Here is an 18,536-nt window from a genome sequence, read left to right on the forward strand (position 1 = left end):
TAATTGCAAATTGCAACTATTCGCAGGAAATTTGCCAAGGCTGAGTTGATTAAAACAGCCACTGTTTCCTGCCAGTTCCGGAATAGCGACGACGACGGCATTATTCGACATTAAATCGACATTATTCAGCACTGATGACGTTTGCCGCTGCTACTTTGATAGGTCAATATCGATGACTTTACTTTATGCTTCTTCCTGCTTTCTGATGCAGAAAGGCAAAAATAGCTTTTACTGCGATTTTAATGCGATTCGCCATTTAATCTTTCGTTCGAAAAAATATTGCGAACAGAATAATTGTTTTCTAACTTCTGCTTTATTCTGTCTGCTTGCCATTTCTATGTTTTGCTGATGAGCAGTCCAACGTTATCGCATTCTTCGTTTGCCAATAATTCGAAGCGTTAAATATGTACATATTTGGTAGGTAGATACAACGCGTATCTGCACAAATAATAATATATTTCTTAGCCGTAACCACGTTATCCGTGCCGTCGATACGCTTATAGTTATATATATTTTCCCGCGAACCATCCTTGAATGCTGCATTTCGCAACCCAATCTCGAAGATGAGTTTTCGTTTCTCGAATATCATGTGTCGTTCGAATCCATGTAATTTTTTACGCTGGATTCCCGATAAGCTAGCACATCATCGAACAGCTTTCTCCTCCATCTCCGAAAAACCATCGTTGTCGTCTAATTCAATATGGTTTATGTCAATATTTGACTTTTCGTGGCTTCCGCAATTCACAAACGAACTTTATTCGATCATTAAGTCTCCGGCACGGGCGATAATCGTCGTATGGTAACAATTAGATTAACGAATTGCTCGAAAAGAAGCTTTATAAGAAACGTTACGATCGATTGATTACGCCGATACGGTTGATCTGTTGATTCCATCGAGATGCGGAACTTAAACTTGTAGAATCTATCTGCACGTTTCCTGCCAGTTCATCAAATCTCGTTTTCGACCTTAGCTCGTACTACAACGAGGCTTGAATCCGTTTTCTCGACATTGTTTTGTTTTCAGATTTAAAACATGCAGGCGTCTGTGGCGCGAGAATACGGGAATTTTCTGAATTTCGGGAATGTTTGTCGCGCATGTCGAAAAATAAGTCACGCCGATAGATCACAGTAAGGAATTGAACTGGTAACTTGTGAATTCTCTTTCTATTTCTTGATAGCGCCAACGAGAAATTCCTTTGTCTCCCTTCGTCGTTTATATTTTTCTATTACGGTCCTATACATACATATTTATGCAAGTGCATGTAATAACTTCTAAGATTTCTTAGTAAACTAGGATTTGAATTTGGGAATTTTAATGCCGTTAATATTATAACTCATCGTAGTTAGATGACCCTGACGAAGGTGGGCTTATAAAAAATAATAATACGATACAAGCACGTATCTCGTTTAATTCACAAAAGTTTTTGTATCTTAAAATACAGGTAGCTGGAAATGCCTGTACTTTATTTACATTTGCCTTGCGTGCACACCAATATGCTACACTAATTTTATCTTCGCGCTTTACGAGAAGATGAAATTTGTGGATGAAAAAGTAGGCAGATCTTTTTCACGTAGGACGGTGAATAGTTTCAACTCTCTGCCGTGTTCCCCATCTCAGTTGTACGGATTATTTATAGAATATTGCTATATCTGCAATATGTAGATAACCACACCGCGCCGATATTGGTTTTACGTTCGCGGATCCTGCACACGTGTACATGTATTTGTTTCGAATGCAGAGGGCCGCGAGTCGGTATCGAGCGAGACTGGTATTTCCTATAAATATGTACATACACGTCGAGCACGATCAACTTTTAAAGATTTGGATGCGAGAATACGCGCGCGTGCGTGTGTATGTGAAATTATCTTTTAACGAGACGAAAATTCTTTCGATTGTCGATAAATGCATTGTTTGCGGGTAAGGGAAAGACGGCGCGTGACGTTGAAAATAAAAGAAACTGCGGGAAGTGAAATATTTTTTGTTTTTGCTTCTTTCTTTTTAAAAACGGTGCACGCTATCGTGAAACGAAATTCGCACGCGAGAAGACGAAAATCTTTTCTTCTCGTGCTTGATCGTATCTCAGTTTTGTTTCCTTCGTGTGCACGTAGGTATATATATGTGTAATGTATATACATATGTATGTATATGTATATTTCATCGTCGTAATCGTCCGCTTGTGCCTCGTGACTTTTTAAAAAAGTGTGACGGAGAATTAAATTGCGAAGCTTCGGGAAGAGAGTGCAGATCGTTTAAAAGAGAATCGAGCAACGAATTTCATTTCGTACAATTTTTTTCTTCCTTTCGGAACAGTTTGAGCAGTTAGAAGATCCACTTTAATTCCTGACTCCGTAATGGCAAACAATTAAAAGCGTAGAATTCTCTGTGTTCTTCTCTAAGGTTTATTATTCGTCGTGGCAACAAAATAACAGTACGGAAAAACACATTATTAGAGGAAAAGAACGGAAAGAGAGTTATTTTCCTGAGGTAGGCGGCCGGAAAAGTGGAATTCGTTAAAGTTCCTTTTTGTTGTGCAACAGGAAACTCAGATTATATCTTATTACACGTGAGAACTCTGTTGGTGCATTATCTTCGCGCGTATTTCAGGATTGTAATCGTATCCGTGAAATGCCGCGATAACTCGCGTGTTTGTGCATAATTCGTGAGAAAGCAAGGGGAGTTTATATTTTTCCACGGACCTTTGATTGCAAATGGAGAGAGTCGAGCAACCGTTATATCCTCTACAAATTTAAAATTTAAATTATTTAAAAAAACAAAGAACCGTCACCGCTCTTCGTTTTATATTTAACGCTCTTCACATCGTTATGAAGCATTTCGTTTTGTATACACGAGCGTCTCTTTGTTCGCTCTGACCTGTTTCTTTCTTTCGCGGAACGTCGTTCTTATTCACAGAGTTCGAAGTTTCGATTCCGATTTATCGATTCGCGGTCAAAGAAGCTCTCGAGTTTAGAATAGCCAAAGGGGTACGCGTGTGCAGAAAAGCGCGGCGGAGGTTCAACGAAGCATAGCCCTCGAGAAGGTTACGAGAGGTGACTAGAGAGCTCCTGGAGTGGCTGGAGCACCAGCGCGAACAGGACTCGAAGAACTTGCGGGAAACCTAATTCGAGGACGTACGTACCGATAGTGGAGACAAGGGCTTCATGCATATTCAGCGTATTTGTGGTCAGAACAGGCTGGTAACTCATTGTACTAGAAGGCCCAGCATTTGCCTTACCTTGACGCGAAGGGTAGGAACATGGAAATTGGCGAGGGTTGAGCGTTCGTTACTCGAAAACGGTGCGACAGGTGAAAGAGCTGTCCGTCTTGCGACCCCCTTTCTCTTCGTGCACGATTTAACGACTTTGCTCTAAATTGAAACGGCCTTGGGTCTTGTTTCCGGGAATAAATCCGTTCGTTCTTCGTTCCATTGCTGAACAACGCTATTTATCTTCAATTATCGTATGAGAAATTTCATCCAACCAATCTACACATGCCATTTTCTGGTCTTTGTCAAACAGCGTTAGTAGTTAGAAGACGCATAGTTTCTTCTAACAACATTCTCATGATCTTGAGCTTTTCGTTCAAGGATGTGTTTATCTCATTTGTAACTAATGGCACTATACCTGTACGAGAGTTAAGCGCCGCTACGGAATGACTTTCATTTACATGAAATTCCGCTTCACTTCGGAAGATATATCCAATGTTTTCCGACTGTAATAACATCGTAATAATCTTAGTCTCGCGACGAAGTAGCATTCTTTGCGTCATGGAAAATGGAGAAAAGACGAAAGACGCAAAGGGGAAGGTTTTAGAGGATGTTGCTTGCTCATTGGATGGAAACTCGGAATTTACATATCAATGGGATATCGATGACTTGTCCTCTGGGAGAAACATACAGGGAAGGAGAGAAAGAAAAGGAAAAGGTGTACTGTCACAAGCAGGAATCTTGTTCGTGGATGGTGGACAAGTTCTCGAAGGAAACGGCTCGAGAAATCCGAAATATTCTCTCGTTATTTTCAGCGTCATTTCATATTTCACAACGTTTGTCCTTTTCGATGGACTGTTGTCCTGTATTCTTTATATTGTTGCATTGATCGATGATTGGATGATCGTAGATTCTTCAAAGAAAAGGGATTTTTCATTCATTCTCGTTGTATGTTTGTATTTCTCGCTCTTGTTACATGTATTTTGCTTTGTCTCTGACGAAGAACACGTTGGTATATCAGATATATCTATATTCTTCTCTCCTCGTTTAGATTTCGTTGTATATTATTGGAGTGAGGTTTTACTACTGAAAATTCTCCGGTTGCCTTTGGAACTAGTAGTTTGCATATGCTTCACTGTGTCGTGGATAATGCACGACTGTCGATCTGCTATTTCCTTCCAAGGACAATTTTGCACATTGCAGTCACGTAAGCCCCTCCACTTGCTCACTCCCATCGCATCGTCTGATTTTGGATTCTTCCCTGCGCCCCTTTTTCGAAGTCAAAATATCATTCGGTTTGCGCGCGTCTCAATAGAGTCTTCCAATCGTTTTCTGTCGCTTTCCAACCATCGGTTTCCGCGCTACCGCGGGATATGATTATCCGCGATTTTTCGAGCTTACGCCGTTTCCTGTCGCGTCGCCGCGAGTGTTATCGGTATAGCCTTCCAAAAGACCGTAAAACCAGAAATTTGAATAATCGCGTTTACAAGAAAGTTGTGCAAATCTTATAACGTATTTCTTTCGAACGGGAAAGTTCTCTTCTTGCTCGCTCTACTGGCTTACAAATATCCTCTGTACATACAACTTTTTGGTAAAAAATCTTCTTTACAGTTTGGTTTAGTTTCTTCTTATTTTGTTTGACGATCGCCGATATATTCCGATACTTAGCGATATTTCGATTGTAGGTCGTTCGCTTGACCATTCACAATATAAATTGGATTCTTAAATTAAGAATGGAACTTGGTCGATGTGTAAATCGCACGGACCACAGCCTCTTTTTCATATCGTATTTTATTCTTTGTGATACGAAGCGGTGAGAGATAGTAACAAAGGGAAGAAGGAAGGAAAGCGTGGGTGGTGATGCAGGGTATAGGGAGGTGGTCGCATTGATTCTTCGCCGAAGGCCGGATAGTCGGTGTGGAGGGTGGTTTTCAGCCTTCTCTTCTACTTTCGCTTGCTCTCTCTTCACGAGTCTTTTTCGTTCGATAATGGAGGTTCGGATCGAGATACCTGCCTACCCGCTTATATTGTACGTATCACACACGTAAATATTTGCAGGAGTACACGTGCGTGTGTACCATATGCACATGCACAGTTTGTGCGCGAGATCGTGCGATCGTATATATGCGCAATTTTCGCGCGAGTATAAGTATACATAGGTAAAGTAAGCACGCAGGTAGGTAAGCACTTTACGTGATTGGCCGAGCCTCGGGAAGAACGACAGGTCTTAACCCTTTCGTTTGATTTTTCCTACTTTGTGGAAACTCATCGATAATTCCTGTCAAAACTTTTCCGATGCCCCACTGCTACCGTTTCGTGAAGGAGCTGCTTGCTCTCGTCGGCCAGCGATCTTATGTTTTCATTACAAAGGATAGCATGCATACCACGATTGTTTATTTCTATTAATCCTTTACGTTTCGTTTAGGCATATACGTACATGATAATAGAGTTTCTCAGAAGAGATTCCCAAAGAACCTTTTCAACGTTATGTTATACCGACATGATGGCATTTCATGAATACAATTCAGCTGTGTATACTGTGTGAAATTGCTCCGATGAATTAATCACACACTGCAGAGCGTGATTACAATTTTTAGTTACAAGAGTTTTCCTCGTGATAAATCGTGCGATATAACGCGTAAAAAATAATAGTTTCCGACGTTACGTATATTTACAATTAAACGTTATGTTAACCATTATTTTTCGCAATTGCAGAAATTTGAAATATCGCTTTTCTTCTCTTTTTTTTATAAATTATCTCGTGCAGCACTTTTCTCGATTAAAAGAAGCCAATGTCTATTTCTTCCTGTTTCTCTCTTTTTACGCGGTAGACTTTCGATGCGAGGGTTCCTTCGCATTTATCGGAAAACGATGGTAGGTTTTGGCGGTGAGTAATTTGGTTAGGTGAAGTATTTTTCTCAGGCAATATTGGAAAGTACGTGGCAGTGTATTTTCTTTACTACGAAAATCGACGTCGGCACTCTTTTCGATTGAGGGATATTTTAACAGTTTATGCTTATTTCTTGCATCTACATATATGTTCTAAATATAATCTCTTTAAAGTTTTTGTTTCTCTCGATCCGAACGTCCGTGTCATCTAAAAATCTGTTCGGTATTTTTAATCTGCAAGTAGCATTCATTCGTGAAATTCTAACATCCGCTCGATAACTGTACGTTCTATTGTTTCTAAAATTAGCGTAGAGTTTTAAAGGAAACTGCTTCGAAGATGGTATTTTGTTGGATTCTTCTTAGATCGATGACAGGATCTGGAAGAGGAAGAAAATAAGGCAAGGAGTGTTTTGAGGGACAGGGTGAAACGAAGTCAGGTAAGATTGCCTTGGGAAGAAAATATTCTCCCGGCTGCGTTCGTCGCATTCCATAAGGATCATTACGTCAAATAACAGAAATCTTTCGAGTCTTTTTCATCTCCTTCTTTTTCCCCTTGTCTTTCCCTTTTCTCCCCTTTCTCTGACTTGCGATTTTCTATTCTATGCTTTCCTTTATCATCCATTGTCCTCTTTCGATCTTCTCTCGGCTTCTTTTTCACACGAGTTTTCTCCAAAGTCGACTCCCGAGTCTTTACAGCCTAACTCTAACTCCGTTCGTGTTACATAGCACCGCTGACTACAACAACGGATCCCTTATTGTGTGTGAATGGCGAAGGGAGAATCGCAAACTATATAATCAACTTTGCTAATATAATTCGGTGCACTTACCGCACCACTGCCGAAAAATCCAAATGTACGTACATTAACAACCAATTATTATCGTCATCGCATTCATCGTGTGAATTGCATGTTAGACTTTAAAACGACGTTATTAGTTGCATATGATATAATGTATCGTAATCAAGGTTTCATTGATGCCGTCAGGATGTAGGGTAATTAGTCCATTGTAATCGGTGATTATCATCGTTTTGATTGAGCTTGTTTTATCGTACGGAACGCATAATTTTCGTATATTCGACAAACCAATTGCATTCAGTGATGAATCGCGATATTTTATCAAGCCAACAGATATGGATTTGTCGACAATATATTGTGTATAGATTTGTATTTTTGGGCGAGTTGCTTCTTTCTCTCCCCTCTCTCTCTCTCTCTCTCTCTCTCGTTATTTCAACAAGATTGTATTAGCGCATTGTTAATAGCTCAACCAAATTAAACTCTTCGTTCGCGTAAATGAGTTACAAATCGTTAAAGGTTACAAATATTACGCAGTTTTGTTCCATAGCATTAGCGATATTAATTTTAATCTATTTCGTTGTTTAACCGAATTCTTCGTTAAGGAAGGTAGCCCAAAGCACAGAATTGATAATTGAAGTTAGATGTGGGATTGGTGGATGGTATGTAAGGACATGATGTTTCGTTCGATGGGAATATATCATTCATGGATGATTTGCTTAAATATGCGAGTAGGAGAAGCAAGAAGATATAAACACGAATGGAAAATCTAAGGTAATCTCCGGTATGGAAAATCCAAGAACGATACGTAAGAAACAATGACGTTAAGAAACAAAAAAAAAAAAAAAAAAAAAAAAAAGAAAAAAGACACGTTTAAACGGCACTTAAATGGTGTTAAAGGATGATATAGTGTAGCAGTGTGTAGCTACGCGTTCTGGATACTGACGATGAATCGTGGGAAAAAAATGAGCTACCGTCGTAGATGGAAAAGACGCAGTAGGTTTACCGCGCAATAAAAAATGAGCCGAGGCTCGTAAAATCTGAGAAGAAAGATATATTGTTGGCAACATTTGACCGATTCTGGTAATTCATGATACGAAATGCAAATTGTTTTACTCGGCTAATAAGATTACAGCTGCTTTCGGACTTTCTTACATGCTCGAAGGAATAGATTATAAGCAAATGTTAGATGTATCGTTGATCGATATTATGCTATATATGTACATATATACGTAGCATGTAGTTCGTCGTCACGGAACCAAATATCGATATTACTATCTAAGGCAGATGTCAATCGAAACCTAGTAATACAGTAACACTTAGTTTACAATCCGTGTCGCGATACAAAGTGTACCGTTCTATGTGAGCATGAATAGAATCTTGAAATCGAGTCTAGTATCTTTACAAACGTATCGGTTATACGTCGGTAGTCGCGTATCTCCAGACATGAAATACCTTTAATTCAAGTTTCTTATTTCGCCTGAAGCAAGTTGAAGAGTATATTTGCCCCGTTCAACACGCGTGCAAACGTGACTAGACATTTTTCCGCAATTGCAGGCATTCAGGGTATGCACTCTGACTTCTACTAATTTTATGGAATTCAATACGATCACGTCGTCATTGGTCCTTATTCACGTGCGATTCGCGTGCTCGGAGTACCGGTTTGAAGATATCCTGTTACGTTCTCGTAGAAACGCGACGAAGGGAAAAATGCAAGCAGCAAAACAGCGTAATAAGCGTTCGTGATTTGGTCGAACGTGTCAATGGAGAAAGATGAGAGCCAGTAGATGAATGCATTCGATGAATATGTTACATACCGAGACAGAATCGGAAGAGAGGAGAAAGAAAGGAAAAAGAGAATAGCATGAGAAACGAATCGGAAAGACTCGACTTGATTGAAGTCGCTTGCGACACTCAAGGAAGAAAACCACTTGAAGCAAAAGTTTCTTCGAATTTCAAATAATCCTGAATGGATAGCAATTTGTGGATCGGGGATTCGGAGTTTCAATTGCTAAAAACTTTTCTGCATCTCGACTTTTCACTATTCGAAAAATGCGTTCCATGGCAACTACGCAACCCGCTTTATTTTCCTTTTCTTATTGCTTCGGACGTTTGCATCGACGTAAACGCGTGATTTAGCGCAGTGTGTTCGCTTTGAAGCTTTTGGGAAAATATCTATCTAATTATAAATTATAACGCACCTGTTACGATTGTCTAATATTTATAAATTTCAAAGATGACACAGTCGGTTCTGTTCTCACAATAATTGATAAATTAATTCCTCAGTCTAAATTGCGCCAACAGATAATTATTTTTTCATATTACATTCTCTATATTATGTGTAAATAAAGTGAATTTTCAACGTCAGAAATGAGTTCAAGTTCCGTGTGTTCTGTAAGCGAAGAACGTTATCTTCGCATCGTGGTACTCCTTCTTTCTCGACTTTGTTCAAAAGGTTGATTTTCTCACAAGGAGTCTTCGTTTTCGTGCGTATCGTTTGTATCTTTCCGACCAAGTGTCAAATACCTGTAGAGCAGCAACCGCTACTTTAGACACCGAGGATGTGGTTTTACCTGAATCGAATTCTTCGAGATCATTCGACCGATTTAAATCCTACGGGACGATGCTATCCATAATTTTAGAGGAAAAGATTCCATTTTAGGTGTTAGATACTCAAGTAATGAGAAAAGTGACTTGTATCTCGAAGATCGATGAAATACTTCAACGTGCTTCCAATTAATTAGCGACCTGGCGGACGATCGGCGTTTCCATTGGTATTCGTTCGAGATCGTGCGAGTACGTTGACATTTCCCTCATTTTCCAAGGAAACTTCGGGCTGACGATCAACATCGTAGTCTTTGCCGTATTGCATTCCTTGCTCTTTGGCGTTCCCGATACAGGAATTTACTAGTGACCCTTGGGGCATTCGTTAATCTCGAGATCATCGGATTAAAGCGAATTCGTATCGTCCACGCAAGAATACGTAGAATACGAGCTAGTACTATTGATCGATGAATCTGACGTTCCGTGACTATACCGTGTATTTAAATACTTTTCTGCAAAATACAATTCGCGTTCGTGAATGTTCGCCGAGCAAAAATGAATTTTCCATTTACGGTCTTTTCCCCTTGACGTTCGACCATGTTTACCGTTAGACCTTTACGAAGAGAGTTTTGATTCGAGCGCAATAGCACAGAGTTTGACGGAAACATATGGTGACGTGGCATCGTCAGATCTAAATCGAAATTATTTCAGGAAGCGACTTTGAGTAGAAACTATCCGCGTGTGTTACATGCTTCTCCTCTACCGTCACCTTGCCCTCAACCCTTGGGGCATCTGTTAATCTCGAGATCAACGGATCAAAGTAAGTTCGTTTCAACTATACGAGAGAAACGGACGAAACGAGCTCTATTCCCTTTCTCCATCTGCTACTCTTGTATCCTCTCCCTTTTCTCCTCTTCTCTCCTGCTCACTCTTATTCTCGTCCTCGGTTTCCCTCTTCCTATCGTTCCCCTCGTCTTCTCTTCAACTCAGTATCAAAGTTGGATATTTTGCTGGAATCTTGCCGCGAGAGTGTATGAACGTCGAGTATTTTCCGGCTACTCTCGAATTCGTTGTACCGAACCAACGCGACACTATCTTTGGTGTTCGATAGTAATTACGTAGCTGAATGAAACGTTTTAATTATACGACGGGTGAGCTTTGTGCTCGGGATTAAATGCATGCCTCGGGCAGATCGCGCTCGTCAAACGTTATCTCTTCACGAAGAAGTTTAATGAAATTGTGTTTTCCATGGCTGAAAATACCTTTAGCCGTGACGCGTACGCGATAGAAACAAGAATACAGTCTTACGAAGAAGTATCGAATGGCATTGGCACCTTTATCGTTGAACAGTGCTCCAAATAGTAAAATTTAGTCGCGTATAGGCGATCATCGATAGTTACGTCGATGAACGCGCTGGAACGCGGAAAACTAAATCGGTATATCGCAATCTCGCATTACGAAACACGACTCAAGGCAAGGAGGTTGATTAGTACGTTGAATCAAGGTATTTCCATGCATTGGTCATTCATGGTTCCTTCAACTTGCCCGTGTTTGTAAACATAGGAGCACGCCTGTAGGATTACTCACAGACTGGATACCGGTCTGACCGATACTCGACAGCATTGGTTTCGCCTAAACTGTTCTCATATTCACGACCCGATTTTTCTCCGTGACTTTCTTGTGGAATTCCTCTCGTCTAAATAGTTATTAGCGCAGCGGAAAAGGCGGAAACAAGATGAGAAAACGAAAGAGACATCGGACATGATCATACTAGACTAAGAAACGTTGTTGGTCGATGAAGTGAGCGAGTGGCAGACGAAGAAAAAGATGCGGCTGAGCCGAGAGATGTTGGGCGGATTGGAGGAATCGTGGGACCACGGATGGTAGGATCAGAACCACGCAGATGGGCATGAAGCAAAGGGAGAACCTTGGTTCCGCGATGGTGGTAGGGATGGAACGTGGTTTGTTCACTTTCCCGAATGATCAGCTCGCTTCCTCAGGGCGCGGTTGCGACCTCCTACCAGTTGAAGGATTGTTCTTGACGAGAATTTCACCCATAATATCGTTAAATGGATGGTCGTCTGTTACTCGTTAACTTTATCATTGCATTATGGTATCGTTACACGGTCGATCTTTGCGTTTTTTTCAAGTTTAAACATTTTTCTAACACACCCTGGTCGTATACGTGATACGTGGATCGAGTACTGTCGTTGTACGTAAGTCGGAACTTTCAAGCTAGAATAATGCGTAGGTATGCAAGGTCCGTGTGAGATGGTGGCTTGCGCAGTACTCAAAACTAACTTCTTGAAATGGCTAAAAGTTTTTATAGAGTTTCGTGAGTACAAAAGAAACGTACTTTAACGCCGGAATGTTATCATGGCCGGGGTTGTTTCAAGTTATTTCCATAAAACCAGTTTCTTAAAAACTGTGTACACTTTCAAGTAGTGTTTGTAAGTAGAACTACGTTGTACATTGTATCGCAAAGTTACTTATATCAATTGCAATTTTCTGGAAAGATAGTTACTTGAACGACCCAACGAGTTGCGAATGAAACAATAGGGAGGTTTTCATTTTCGATAATAATTGTCAAATGAAAATGTATCGTTGCGTTTGTATTGATACAATTAAAAAAATAAGATTGGAACGTAATTTTGACGTGTCGTTGAATACGGAAATTCCATCGAAACTCGTCGAATCGTAAAGCACAGTTAGAACGTTTCGTAAGAACGAGAGGTAGGCACCTTCGAGTCTGAGTGTCCCCTTAAGAAGGATCGTTTCGGAATTTCTGACGGGAACCGGTTTTTAAAAATCGTGCAAACTTGGAAGTAGTATCCACCGGGCAAAACTACATCTACCTGGCTTGTAGATGCCATATTATTACCTGTAACGATCGCGGTCGGCTAACTCCACGTTGTAACAGCAGCAGTCGTAACCCTGGTGTTAAAGGAACATTCGAACGCGACTGTGATGGGCACTCGTGGTCAGAACAGTCGAAACTAACTTTGTAGAATTGCTGAACCTCGTTGCAGAGTTTGGACCGGAAGGAAGGAAGCTGTCTTCACGCTTGAATGCCTTTGCAAAGACCGTCGCTTAAACATTGTGTGGATGCTGTGAATGTAGTTAATGAATCAATTGTACGGTATTGCACGGTGTTGCGAGCAACGTGATGTTTCGCCTATTTTTCTTTCTTCCTCTTGACTTTAAATATTATCCCTAACCGAAATAGCAGATCACCCGTTAAAAGTGAAATTAAGATTTCTTCTGAAGACATACTTTATAATCTAAACATCTGACAAGGTTTTTCCTGAACAGCATACACGTCTTTTTTTTACTAAAACGCAACTGTTGGTGGTTAACGGTCAATAGATAGAGATTTCATAGATCGTATTACGCGTTTTGGCAGCGGTTCTTTGTGCTTTTATCGTGTGTGGTCTAACCTTCTGCTTCCTCGTATTTATTGCGCTTTTTGCTCTGTGACAAGCGAGAATTGGCTTGTCATCGAGGATTTCACGTACTAGATTCTAAATGTTTCGCACCGGCATCCCGTTAAGGTTGGAAAAACAGACAGTCATTGTAGCATGCTCGATCGAATAGTGGTGTAACTTAATGTCTCTGCGTAGAGAAAAATACTCTTGAACGAGGTATCAGCGTAGGATATCTTTGTCGAGGTTTTCATCTCAAGATCGAATACCGTCAATTGATATCTAGCTATTGAGCAACTTTTTCATAAGTAATACCTGATCGAATTATCCTCTTTTCGTACGATTATCAAACTGACTGCGACGAGTCGTATGCGAGGCGAGTTGGAGTCGAGACACGTCCAAGGTGAACCAGTGTTCGAAGAGCAGCGCCACGAATACCTAGAGGTACTCTACATACATACTTGGTTGCCAGACGTTGCGGGCGCATGTCGTGCGTAACCTTAAGTCTCTGTTACGATTCTGTACATCCGTATGTTTGTGTAAATGAATTGTATCTATAGACGATGGTATGTGATATTCCTCGAGTTAACCGAAAAAGAGATATCGATTAAATGTGTTGGCTTCGCAAACTGGTCGAGTTCGATCCTTGGATGAAGATTCGTCCGCTTTCTTGGAACGTGTTTGTCATATTGTCCTTTGATTTATCGATGTTTTACGTATTCCATGCGCATAATAACTACCATTATAGGTGCCGTAACAGCTGAAAAGATATTGGGCTACTGAAACTTATGACCCTCGTGAGACCAACAAAGGTAGGATTCGGTATTTGCAGGAACCTCGGCAAATATCCTTTTCGACCGATTTATCACGGTCCCAGTTCCCGTACTTTGAAGACCAATTTTGAAGTTTTCTCCGCATCCAGCGGATTATTCTTTGAAAAGCCAGTTTCTCCGTAAATCCTTGCACATGGGAATGTCGTGAATGTAGGACCTTCCTCGATGAATATACGGCCGAAGAAATGAATCTCGTTTTTTATTGTTACTAAGTCAACCGAGTCGCCTGCCTACTCGAACCGGGGCAACGTTTAAAACGTTTTCCTGAAAGAAATTCTGTCGGAAGAATTGTTCCACGTGCTTGTGCGTGTATCGCAGGAAAATTATTTCATTAGGAATCACGCGATTCTGACTGGAACATGAAATAGACTTTGTTCGGCTTGTCGATATATAATCCGAGCTGTCTTTGTCTCTTTCTCGGAACGAGATCGAACATCATTTCCGAGCAGATCGGGAACGATTTACGAGTCTGTAAATCTTTCCCCAGAGGGATTTTCGTGACGGACAGGCAACGAACCGTGTGATAGGATGTGAGGAGAGGGAAAAAAGAAAATACCAGGAAAAGCACGGTCTCGTTTCCCAACGACGCGACGATCCGAGCAAGGTCGGACGCGTACACAACCCAGACGTTATAAATTCGTGTGTCCTGGAAGCCATCCTCTCGCTGCACCTGTACCTGCATTATTCGTAGCACAGCTGTGAGCAGCGCCAGCGCGTTATTCGTTGGCAATAAATCGAGTTCTAAGTAATGGCCGATCGAAGCCGCGGTTCCGTGCTCTCCGGGATCAGGAATAAAGGGAAGCCATCCTGTCATTCGTCTTTAACTCCTTTCCCGATATTGTCCGCGTACATATACACAGCCATCTTTGGCTTCGATTACAACGGCAAACCAATTCGTCGATGTATTAGAACAGTGTCTCTAATCGCATTCGTTGTCTCTTGTTTCTCCCATTTTCTAATCTATCTTCTTCTCCATTCTCTGTCACTACTCGTTACCTCCCAATTTATACCAGGAATTTCCAACAGACATTCCCAACGGAGTTTCTTGAAATACACGCATAGGCTGCGATGTATAAATAATTCCTACTATGTCGGCTAGATTCGCTTAATATATCATCTAAACTTGTCCAGTTGTCGATACGAAGAATGTTTCCAAATTGGTTCTGGAGTATTATCTTCGTGTGTGGTTGTCGTGCATTAGACAAAGTTCTCCCCTTATAATTTAATACGCGTAACATAAAAGTTTGTAATTACGTTTATACGTTTTACGTATATGCGAGGCGATACGAACGCAAAGCTAAACCAAGCGATCGATAAATTTCACGCCCAAACGAATATCAGATTTATGCCATAAGGTCGCAGATCAACGTATGTAGAGCGATGGATTAAGTACCTATCGTATATTAGTCGTTATTACCTTTTCACCTTTTTACTGGTACAAACGTTCGGCCGACATTCTCTCTGTTACGTTATGTCGGTAGTTATTAAAGCGGTTGAGGTTATCGCGTCAATGGAAGCAGCGTTTGTTCGCCATTTGCACGACTTGGTCAGAGGACGTAGCAATCAGCGTTTTAAAGAGAATTTCCGGGGTACATGGAACGCCGCGGTACAGAGAGTGACGCGATGCGGCATGGTAGCGCACAGTCTATCGGAAAATTACGAAAGCAGTTAATATTTCCCGACAAGGCTCGATCGGTTTCCACGAGATGGAATACGACGAATTAGCAAACAGTTGCGGGACGCTTACTCGAATCACAATGCTTGATGGATCACGATAGTGCTATTATTTAGTTATACTAGCTAAATTTATAAATGTCGACCTAGCCGTCACTTCATATTTTAATTAACGGTATGCTCGTGGAATTACCGAACAATCAGTCTGAAAATACCTATTAACCGAAGCATCGGCGTCAGCAGCTGCAATTAATGTAACGCAAATACATATCTAGTTCGTTTGTGGCTTGGATTGTACATTGATCACCGACCTTCTCGAACGCGATTTCGAAGTAGGCCCGATTTTCTCCTAGCTTCGCAATCTTCTCGATGTTGTTACAGAGTTCGAATCGAAATCATGTTTAAGTGTCTAAGTATCGTCCATCAATGCTTATCTTTTGCTCCACAGAGTCATAACTTTCTTACGATTTGTGCACTCGAGTACGATCGAACGGAGACCAGTTATTGGAGTTTCCTTTCTCGAATAAAGCTACCGAAGAACGACTGTAATACCGAGGCGGTCGTTCCCATGACACGATGTTTTCGGAGCTCTTTTACGAGCGTGCGGTCACATCAGTGCCGAACAAGGCCGCATGACGTTTCCGATTCATTCGGTGTTGTTCGTTAGGTGCGTTTTCAACAGCAGACTCTTCCTTTTTCGCTTGACCGTTTGGCTCTGTCTCATAAAAGATATCAAGTAGGAAGGATCGACGATTGAGCGTAAAATCGTCTCCGATTGTCTGTGAAGGAAACCGCGCATTCTTTCTCTGATACTACTAAACTCGTGAACGGCAGCCTGGACAGTCGACATTCAACGACTCGTCGCGTGATCGTTAAAGGGAAAAAGTACGAGGGTTCGGTGAACAGGAAGAGCCATCGTTCGAAGACGGTGAACCCATTTAGACTTTATTGCATTCGCTTGAAATCGACAGTTGCCGATAATACCGACAGAATCGTGTATTTGTCTAAGCTATTTCGAGAGTATTCCAATTGTCGGAAAATCGTTTAGAACAAACGCTAATTAGTTGAAATGGATCCTTTAAGATACGATATCTTGTCAATCCGTAATGCTTTGGAAACTATTGTAGATATTTGTTTATGTTGAAACTGTGCTTCGACATAAGCACTATCGATAGTTAAACGACGTTAATGGTGTAATTAAGTGCACCGCGCATGGGATTCTATACTAATTCGAACGCAGCCGAACGATCATAGGTGTAACTGAGCGGTGGCCGGTACCTGGTCGCAAAAAAAGCAGAAGCGAAAAAAGGTGAGCTGGCGGCAAGGTGGTTTTGACTAAATTGCAATACACATACGGAATAGACCAGGAACTGATAATAGTTGGTCGTTGGCGATTCTCAACTTTCGATGCGAGCAATCTCTATTATTTTTCTCTATTTTTCCCAACGTCCACTCTTTTTAGACGCATTCCTCGTGACTTCGTACACGACGTTCATGCACGATAGACGACGTTAGCCCGTTGGCTTGCAACATCGTGTGTAGATAATCATAGGGCCGCGTGGCTGCGTCGATTGCGGTTTCTGTGCCCGGGGATGCGATGTCAAGCATTCTAGCTAACGATCGATCGTGCCAGCCAATTTTAATTAAGATTACTCGTATACCGTGATGGCGAGTTATAAAAGCACCTTGACAGACTACGCGATACACTGTTGAAACACTGTTTCTTTACTTTCGCGTACAGTAACTAAATTCAGTTCCTCCGATTTGATTTCATCTTTTGTTTTTCGTACGGTTAGTTTCCGACTTTGTCTGTTATCGTCTATACTATTGTGTCACAACGAAGGATTGACATCGATAGAGAAGTAGATAAACCGATGTTTATTAATTTGTTCGTACGCGTATATTCATAGCTATGTATCATCTTCCGCATATATTGCAACGTATGTATCTATGCAAAACGGGTAACGCCAAATCTGCGAGTCATTCGTTATCGTTGATTGGGTGTAGGCTTGTTGTTTCCATCCGTCCTCTCTGTATAGGTAGTCTTTTTTATCCTTGTTTACTTCATTATTACCGTCGTAAGTGTCAAATTATAGTAGGTATTGGTTAGATACAGATTCAATATAGTAGATTCGCATTAATTTCGGTAAATGTTGAGAAGGGTAAATGGGTAAGAGCTGACAGGTAAATTAGATAACTAAACTATATACGAGTATCTTTTACCTGATGGTAACTTTAAGTAATTCCTTTGCAATGTCGAAAATTACTTTCACCTAAAACAAAAGTCCAAGTTCTCTCGCAGTTTGGTAGTATTGGGTTGTATGGTATTTCACAGAGTACAGATTTATAGGTAGAATCGTTCGAGACGATCTCTCTACAAAATGGCAATAGATTCATCGATGTGTTTACGGACAGGACAGATTTATAGAGGCGAAAGTTTTGCATCGTTCCACACCGAAGAAGCTATGATGACGTTGAAACTATCGATAAAACGATGATAACGTTCTAGCTGGCAATATACCGATCGTGACAGTTTATATAGATCATTCTTGTTATAAGGTCAATTGATTACGAGCATAACCCGTGATATATGTCTTTCGTCTGTCATCAATCTCGCAAATCTATTTGCATACGTACATTGTCCTCAATGATCCGCGATGGCTCGAGTCACCGCTTGATGAAGCGATTAACTTACGAAATGGTACCTAAATTGCGTACGAGAAGGACGCTGGTCGCGATGACGCCATTCTGAATGCAGCCTTTATTTCGGTCCACCCTCTTGTTCCCCAAGCGTGATAATCATTCGAATTTCCGGCCTTTCGGCCGTAAACGAATTGGAAAGAGCAGGACAAAGATCGCAAACAAAAACCGTGCGTCGAAACAAGATCGTGTCGTCGCTACGTTGCAACGCGTTCTGACGAACGTGTGACTTTTACCGACGATTTGGGCGACGCACCGATTGGACCAATAGGAGGTACAGGAAGAGCATCATTATAGGATTGAAGAGAAAGGGTTACCTCTTTTTCTTGCTCTCCTCCCCTTTGGTTTGTGGCTCTTGGTCACTGTCACGGTCATTTCCAATTAGAAGTTTTAACCGCCATTTCCTCTCGCCTAGCCGATTTGTTTGTCCGATTTTATTGATCAATGCATTGCTCGCTTCCCAAGCCGTTCCTCTCGCAT

General features: G+C 41.2%; 1 protein-coding gene across 20 annotated transcripts in view; it reads left to right on the forward strand.

The window, feature by feature from the left end:
* LOC139989767 (protein turtle) overlaps positions 1-18,536 on the forward strand; it is a 156,689-nt gene that overhangs the window by 1,342 nt on the left and 136,811 nt on the right. The gene's annotated exons all lie outside the window — the stretch shown is intronic.

This window comes from Bombus fervidus, chromosome 8 (genome assembly GCF_041682495.2).
Source record: "Bombus fervidus isolate BK054 chromosome 8, iyBomFerv1, whole genome shotgun sequence".
Lineage (NCBI taxonomy): Eukaryota > Metazoa > Arthropoda > Insecta > Hymenoptera > Apidae > Bombus > Bombus fervidus.